We start from the raw sequence: 8,499 nt of genomic DNA, 5'->3' as shown, positions 1-8,499 counted from the left end.
CGGGCGGCCGCGGGCTCCCGGGCCACTGCCTTTGGGACGCCTGGGAAGCCGCCCGTCCCCAACCTCCCCCTCGCCCCGCCCGGCCGGTGCCGCCGCGGGGTAAGGAAATGAACTCACCGAGCTCTGATCGCCGACCACTGGAGAGCCCCGGACGCCGTCGGCTCTCACCCTCCCCGAGGCTGCAAAGTTGTGGGCTCGGCCCGGCTGGCTCGCAGCCGCCTCCCGCTCCGCGTCGGGGGACTGGGCAGGTAGCGGGGGTGTGGGAGGAGGGAGCGGGCAGCTGCTGCCCTCCCACTTGGGCGCCAGCGAGTGGGGACCGGGAGGCGGCGGGGACGGCAGCTGGCGCCCCCCCTCCACCTCCGCTCCTGGGGGCGGGGCTCCGGCCACCGGCTCAGCCGTGGACTTGCCCCCCGCATCCCCGCCCTTCCCCGCGTCTCTTAGGCGGGCTGGGGCGCCCTGCCTGACTTTCAGAGCCGGTGCCTATTGGGAGCTGCGGATTCAGCCCTGAAGTGGATGCTCTAGCCAGCCCCTGCTCCTCCTCCCTCCTCCCGGCTCCCTGGCAGTGACCAATTACCCTCCCTGCTGTGGGCTTTGGAAACCTGGGGGATTGAGAGCTCGGCGGGGCGTCGTAGCTAGACAACACCCGTGTCGATTAGCTAAAGGGCTGTGGTCATGGTCTGGGGCGGGGGAAGGGGGGAAAGCCGCCCTGAGTCTTTATGCCTGGGCTTAAAGATCCACCATTCACTACGGGTGCGATCTTACATTCCAGTATCCTCATCTGTAGAGAGGCGTGAAGCTTAAATGGCAACCGACAGAAAACCCCGTACCCAGAGCCTGCCTGGAGGGAGCAGAGGTCTGTGTCTTAGAGCAGCTTGCTGGACACTACAGATGCGGCCCTTCTTAGGTCCCAGGCACTGGTGGGCTAAGCCTTTGGCGTGAGGTGGTTTCATGAATCTTCTTGGCACGATCTGAGGAGTTGGATGAGCCCCATTCCAGGGATGAGAAGGTTGGGGCTCCAAGGAGCTTCAGCTCATGCCCACCTTCATAGAGTCGGTGAAGACAGCCTGGGTCGGTCTCTCATTTGAGCCTTTAGGCTCCAGTTCCCAGCCTCTCTATACAATCAAGCACCTATCCTGGGAACTTGGAGCAGCTTTGGTTTCTGGGAAGGAAGGACAATGAGGCTTATCCAGATTTAGACCTGGAACCTGGAGCTTCTGCTTGGAGCCCCACCCCCACCCACCTCCCTCTTCCTTTCTCCTTTGTTTACCCAGAGGTCACATTTCCCCAATGGGTGCTGTGAAGCACCCAGAGGGGGGTGACACCACCATGTGACAAATGAGGACAGGTTTAGAACATGAAACACTGTAGGGTCACAGGGGCTTCTGTTAGCCTCAGTTTCCCAGCTGTTAGAGCTCCACCAAGCTGCCTGCTCCACTCCTTTGGCAGCAGGCAAATAGAATCCAGAAATGCTTATTGTTTTCTCCACTGGTTGATTAAAACAAGAGCAATCCCTTGAAGCAAGGGCCATATGCTGATCAGCTCAGCCTCTATTTTTGAATCATCAGACACTGTTTTCTCTGTATTTTATCAGCACACATAAAAATAAAAAGGGGGCCAGGAAACCTCACATGTTCTGGAAGGATCTTATATACAAGCAGAATAGCATACCAGGTGGTGGCCTTTGAGAGTCTGGTAGTGCTATAAGTTCCAGTGGCCCTGGGAAGCACCAGTGGCCTATTCCCCCTCAGAGCAGCCTTGTGAAACAGGACAGCCGGCTTTCTGGCCCCTTGGCCAACTCTGGCTGCCTCTTATAATGGCTTGGGAAGGAAGGAGCCTGGCTTGGGAAGGAAGGAGCCTGGAGTGCTTGATTTGGGCCATATTGATTGAACATCTCCATTCCTTAAATACCTTGATAGTCAGGTGGTATTTCTAATTTTATTTTGCATATGGGTGTGTGGTGGGAAGGTGTGGGTCTCAATTTGTGTGTGTGTGTGAGAGAGAGAGAGAAATCGAGCGAGCGAGCGAGAGAGAGAGAGAGAGAGAGAGAGAAAGAAGAGGAAGGGAGGGAGGAAGAGAGAGAGAGATGATGGAGGGAGGGAAGAAGAGAGGAGAGAGAGAAGCTAGGCAAACGTGGGAAGATGTCAGTGGGGGAGGGGAACAGTCAGCCTGGAAGGAGAAAGATATCCAGCCAGGCAGACAGAAATGGACAAAGGCAACAGAGTCTGCCTACAGAAAAAGGCATAAAAGCCAGATACCTATAGCCATACCACCTTAAGGACTGGGTTGAAAGGAAGAGCAGTCAAATGCTTTGTTTTCCACAATTGCTTTAATCAATAGGGAGGTCAGTTTGAGCTTCACTTTGACTCTGACCCTATCAAGAGTTAAGCAGACTTAGAACAAACACTTTATTGCTACTTACCAACTGTGTGAACTTGAGCAAGTCATTTAACCTCTCTGCTTTCTGAGTGCTTGTCCATAAAATGGGAATGAGAGCCAAATGGGATGTTATTTTAGTGCTTCAGGTGTGTGTATATAGGGGGGGTCTTTTTCTTTATCTACACCAAAACTGTCTTCTCTAACTAAAACGAGAATTTTTTTTTTTTTGGTGGAGGGGTGAAGTGGCTTCTGATTTGTTCAGGTTAGCACTGAGTAAAAGTATATTGACAGATGAGTCAATACCATTCTCTCTCTAAAAAGAAAAGCTATATCCTGTGGTCTTTGGAAGATTTGGTGAGAATAAATTTCCATTGATCTTGCATTCTGCTGCCACCCACCCAGACTAGTCGCATTCTCCATAAACAGAAAATAATGTACAAAGCACATTCGCTGCTTACTCTTGACATACATTCTCATAGTTAAGCTGTGACTGTGCCTGAAGGCAGTCCCAAGGGGGCAGGGACATAGATTAAGCATCTGATTGTTGCTGAGCACTTTCTTAGCCTTATACATGGTAAATTTTGCTATTTAGTGGTGTTATTGCTGAGTGGCAATTATTCCATTTTTTTGGCAAAAGGAAGAAATTCCATAAAGCAAGCAGCTATTCTTTTTGGGTAGCAGACCCCCATCAATGTCTGGTGAGCCCTAAGCTCCCCAAATGTTTGGATAGAAACACATCTGAGATTCAACAGAGCTGTAATGAAGGCTGCTGGGCTTTGTTTCATATTCATGTTCTTGGTTCAGACGGACAAAGGCTGGGGTCTCAAGGTTAGCAGTGCTCTGAAATTACCATAATAAGAGACATCCTCAGGCAGGATATTCTTTCCTGACAACAGCAACTCAGGATGACCACAAAGTGCTCCCCAAGCCAGGCGCTGGTGGCTTATGCCTATAATCCTAGCTACTCAGAAGACTGAGATTTGAAGATTGTAGTTCAAAGCCAGCCCTGGCAAGAAAGTTCCTAGGACTATCATCTCCAATCAAACACTAGAGAGAGGGTGGGGGGGAGTCAGAAGTGGAACTGTGGCTCAAGTCACAGAGTGCTAGCCTTGAACACAAAAGCTCAGAGACAGCACCTAGCCCTGAGTTCAAGCTCCAAGACTTGTATACATACATGAAAAGATGCTATCTCTGCTTGTCCTGTTTTGGAAAATATCTAAGTGTAATCTTTATCTCAGCCAACCAAGTACATGGAAATTAGATTATCATAGGTCTATTTGGAAGTGGTAATTCACTTTGCTAACACTGGTTTGTGGCGGGAAAATCCAATTCACCACCAGAAAACCAGAAGTGGTGCTGTGGCTCAAATGGCTCAAGTGGTAGAGTGCTAGCCTTAAGCTAAAGAGCTCAGGGACAGAGCCTAGGCCCAGAGTTCAAGCCCAGGACCGACAAAACAAAAAAACAAAACAAAACAAAACAAAAACTATACTTGCACAGATAAACATGCAAGTCTCCAGTACACTTATCAGATCACATGGCTGGTGGTGCTGGAGGAGGTGTGTTTGAGCAGAGTCAGGGATGCCCAGTATCCAGGCCCCCACATCAAGGTAGAAGCAACAGATGAGAATGTCACCTTATGAGTGGCAGGTAATCCCAGCTGTCTCCCTGGTGATCGATGCTTCAGGGTAGCAATCTTGGCTTAGCTGAGAAAAGCCTCCTTTGTAGTGCTCAGACTGTGGAAGAATGAATGCAATCCTTTCCTAATTAGCCATGGTTTCCAGGGACCACTTAGGCAGCCCTGGTAGGGATGCCAATACCCTCGGAGCAGTGTGCAGCTCTGTGGTGGGGGTGGCAGCCACGTTAATTGGTCCTTTTGTCTTAGAGCATGTAGCAAGCAGAAGGAAGGGGAAAGAAGGGATACAAGGTGAAGGAGAAGAGGAGGGAGACAGACTAGAAGAAGGAATAGAAGAGGAAGGGGCAGGTACAGCACACTTGTTGGATACTGTGGTTTATGTCTCCATACTGGAGGATTTGGGGGAGAGCAGCTGGCTCTGCTGAGAGCCAGATGTCCAGGATGAGGAGGGAGGGAGACAGAAGGCAGACATCTCCGGTAGAGGAGGAGGGAGGGAGGGTCAGGACAGTGAAGTCACTGCGGCACCCTTGGCTGTGTGGAGGCCTCTTGGATATGTTGTCCTAGTCACAGAGCAGCACAGACCTCATATCTTGGCTCCTCCTGCTTCCTTCCCCTGCCCCAGACAAGACAGCCCAGGGTCCAGACAGTCAATGTACATTCTGATGAAAAATCCCAGTCTTTGGTGTCTACTGACCTGGGATTGAATTATGAATTATTTTTCCCTCTTCTTCTTCCTCTTCCTTCTCCTCCTGCTTTGTCTTCTGTGTGTGTGTGTGTGTGTGTGTGTGTGTGTGTGTGTGTGTGTGTGTGTGTGTGTGTGTGTGTGTACACCAGTACTGGGACTTGAACTTAGGGCCTCAGCTCTGACTCTGCGCTTTTTCACTCAAGGCCAACCCCTTACCACTTGAGCTACATCTCCACTTCCAGTTTTTTTGGTGGTTAATTGGAGATTAGAATCTCACTGACTTGCCTTTGAGGACTGGCTCCAAACCACAGTCCTTAGATCTCAGCTTCCTGAGTAGCTAGGATTACTGGTAGGAGCCACTGTGCTTGGCTTTGAACTTCTTAGGTAGCTCCTTAGCTTCTCAGAGCCTCATATATCTCTCCACCAAATGGTATTTTTAGCTAACATCAGCTCAGTAACTCCTACCATGTCCACCTGATGCCTCCAGCTGTTGCTGTCAAACGCTGCCTGACGCTCAGCTCGCACTGCGATCACCCTGTGGGAATAGTCCTTTCCCGTTCATCGCCATTTTCCATGGCTAAATCTTCAGGGCAAGAACTCACCTGACAGCCTATTCCCAACACAGCATCTTGCACACAGGGAACTTGATAAATATTTGAATAAACTATAAATAAATATAATTATAAATAAATAATAAATTCTATCTCAATACCTGATCTTTCAAAGATGGATTTAGGGGAAGTGGTGGGTAAATGGCATTCAAGTAAAGATTTTTACTTCCTGACTTCTAATGCATGCTAGGCCAACGGCATGAGTGGCTACATGAGATCCTGAGTTGAAGCTCCACTACAGGCACAAAAAGAAAAGAAAAGAGAAGAAAAAAAGATGGGAGGGAGACAGATACCAGGGGGCTCACGCCTGTAATACTAGCTACTCTGGAGGCTGAGATCTGAGGATCATGGTTCAAAGCCAGCCCCTGCAGGAAAGTCCCCGAGACTCTTATCTCGAATAAACCACCAGAAAACCAGAAGTGGCGCTGTGGCTCAAGTGGTAGAGCACTTACCTTGTACTGAAGAGCTCAGGGACGATGCCCAGGCCCAGAGTTCAAGCCCCAGGACCAACAACAACAAAGGGCTGCGATGTAGCTCAGTGGCAAAGCACTTGCCTAGCAAGTGCAACATCCTGGGTTCGATCCCCAGTACCAAAAAAGAAAAGACAAAAAAAATACAGTTTAAAAAAAAGGAAGGGAGGGGAAGGGAAGGGAGGGAAGAGGGGGAAAGGGATAAGAGGGTTGGGGAGAGGAGGGGAGAGGAGAGGGCCTCCTGGCCAGCTCCATAAGCTCAGAATCTGAGCCCCATAAAAGACAGAAAAGAAGGCACATTTTAAATATGTTTTTACTTTTGAAAACTGTGTGAGTAATATGCATTGTAAAAAAATAATTAAAAGCGAGGCAGAAATCTTTTAATCCAAATCCCAGAGATAAGCATCATTAACATTTTATATGTATCTTTCAATCTTCTCGTCAGCTTTTCCTCTTAATTACAAATTTAGGCTCATATCTTCAATCTCCTTTATAACCAGCTGTTAAGTTCAGCTACAGTAAGATGATCCCTGCTTAGTGCTAAATATGTTCTCCCAATATGTTTTTTTTTCCCTTTCCCCTCCTCTTCTCCCCTTTATCCTCTTCCTTCTGCCCTCTCCTCCCCTTCCCTTTTCTTCACACCATTTTTATACTCTTCCCCTCCTTCCTCCCACCCCCTTCTTCTTCGTCCTTCTCCTTGTTCATCTTCTTGGCAGTTCAAGGATTTGAATTCAGGGCCTTGCACTTGAATCGTACCTCCAGTACTCAACAAGTTTTCAATGGACAACTAGTGGGTCTCTTTTTCAGTAGAAACATAATATAGTAAGGATGTACTTTGGCTTTGATCATAGTACCTGGTCTGCACACACTCCCTGGCTTCATCTTCAGCTTTGGATTCTGAACGGATGACAGCCAAGTTCAGGCTTCAGCAAGGTGTTCCTGGGACTGGGTGTTTCAGTGATCCCGTGTGCTTTGTGCACACGGGCATGGTAGCTCCTGCTGGACACACGTGGCATGCAGCCCCACTTACTGCTGCCAATCACTTCCAAGTCTAGGAAATCTTCTAGACATACATTGCAACAATGTCTTCTTCCACCTCCACCTGCTGAAACCCCCTCAGCCAGGTAAGGTGCACATGTGTGTTTTCTATTGTAAGAATATTACAGCATCCCACTGAGCTGCGATCACTCATCATTATTAATTCTCATGGCTCTGTTTATGTTCAGAAATAACTAAGAGCTTTATAGTGTTCTAGTGTAGACAATGAAATGACAGATAAAGCAAGTATGGAGAAACATGTAAGCTAGATATTTAATACTCTGCAGCAAGCAGAATTCTAGGTACTATATTATATCAAAGTTTAATCCTCATAAAATTGTTTAGGATAACATTCATAACACCAACAAAGTAGCTTTCAAAACTAGTCAAGTGTGTGTGTGTGTGTGTGTGTGTGTGTGTACTCTGGCTTAAATTCATGTCTGGGTGCTGTATCTTAGCTTTTTTACCCAAGGCTAGTGCTCTAATATGTGAGCCACACTTCCATTTCCAGCTTTTTGGCAGTTCATTGGAGATAAGAATTTCATAAACTTGCTTGGGCTGGCTTTGAGTTGTGATCCTCAGATCTCAGATTCCTGAGTAGCTAGAATTACAGATGTGAGCCACCGGCACTTAGCATCAACACTGGCACCCAGGAGTTTGTTTTTTTTTCTTAAAGTTCTTCTTGTAATTCTTTACATCTTGTAAATATAAAAGAGAAACAAAATGCCAACTTACCAATCTCATAATTTCTTTTCTTTCTTTTTTTTTTGTTTTGTTTTTTGGGTTGGGTTGTGGGGCCTGAACTCTGGGCCTGGGCACTGTCCCTCAGCTCTTCAGCTCAAGGCTAGCGCTCTACCATTTGAGCCACAGCGCCACTTCCAGCTTTTTTCTTTTTGCTTATGTGGTGCTGAGGAATCGAACCCAAGGCCTCATGCATGCAAGACAAACACTCTACCACTGAGCCACCTTCCCAGCCCTCATAATTTCTTTTCTTTCTTTCTTTTTCTTTTTCTTTTTGTGGTCGTGGGGCCTGAACTCTGGGCCTGGGCGCTGTCCCTTAGCTCTTCAGCTCAAGGATAGTTCTCTACCACTTGAGCCACAGTGCCACTGCTGGCTTTTTCTGTTTCTGTGGTGCTGAGGAATCGAACCCAGGGCCTCATGCATGCAAAGCAAGCACTTTACCACTGAGCCACCTTCCCAGCCCCCAGTCTCATAATTACATAAGAGGGGAAACCCTAAGATGATCTACAATAAAATCAATGTTTAACTCCACATGGGAGGGAGAATACAGAATATGGATAAAAGGAGACAATGTTAGAGGAGGGAAAGTGTAGCACATCACCATTTTTAGCTCTCGTAAGCATCAATGTGTTAACAAATATGCATGACACGGAATGTAGGAGTACTCTAGCTGCTGCTAGTTCTAAGCAAATGTTGCTTTCCCACTGAAATATTAACCACTGACAGAGGTCACTCATCAATAAGGATACTGTCTTCACAAGTAATCTTTGATAAAAATGATTCAATGCATTCCTTTACCAAAGACATTGTCTCCGTGAAGGCAATCTGAGACTTTGGCCCACACATCAACTGTATACTGATCTTAGCATTTGGACATCTGGCACTCACCCAAAATGTATATTGAATGCACCTCTAACTTCAGATTATTTCCAATTTCTCGTTATT

The 8,499-nt window shown here is 47.5% G+C and overlaps 1 protein-coding gene across 1 annotated transcript in view; it reads right to left on the bottom strand.

The window, feature by feature from the left end:
* Positions 1 to 311, bottom strand: part of Zdhhc22 (zinc finger, DHHC-type containing 22) — a 7,564-nt gene extending 7,253 nt beyond the window's left edge. Inside the window, exon 1 of the mRNA XM_013014924.1 lies at positions 118 to 311. The gene's annotated coding sequence lies outside the window, so the exon portion shown is untranslated. The remainder of the gene's footprint in view (positions 1 to 117) is intronic.
* Between the last annotated feature and the right edge of the window lie 8,188 nt (positions 312 to 8,499).

Source organism: Dipodomys ordii, unplaced genomic scaffold (assembly GCF_000151885.1).
Source record: "Dipodomys ordii isolate 6190 unplaced genomic scaffold, Dord_2.0 Scaffold2, whole genome shotgun sequence".
NCBI classification, from domain to species: Eukaryota; Metazoa; Chordata; class Mammalia; order Rodentia; family Heteromyidae; genus Dipodomys; species Dipodomys ordii.
Note: the sequence above shows the minus strand (reverse complement) of the source record. Positions and strands in the feature narration are given on the sequence as shown.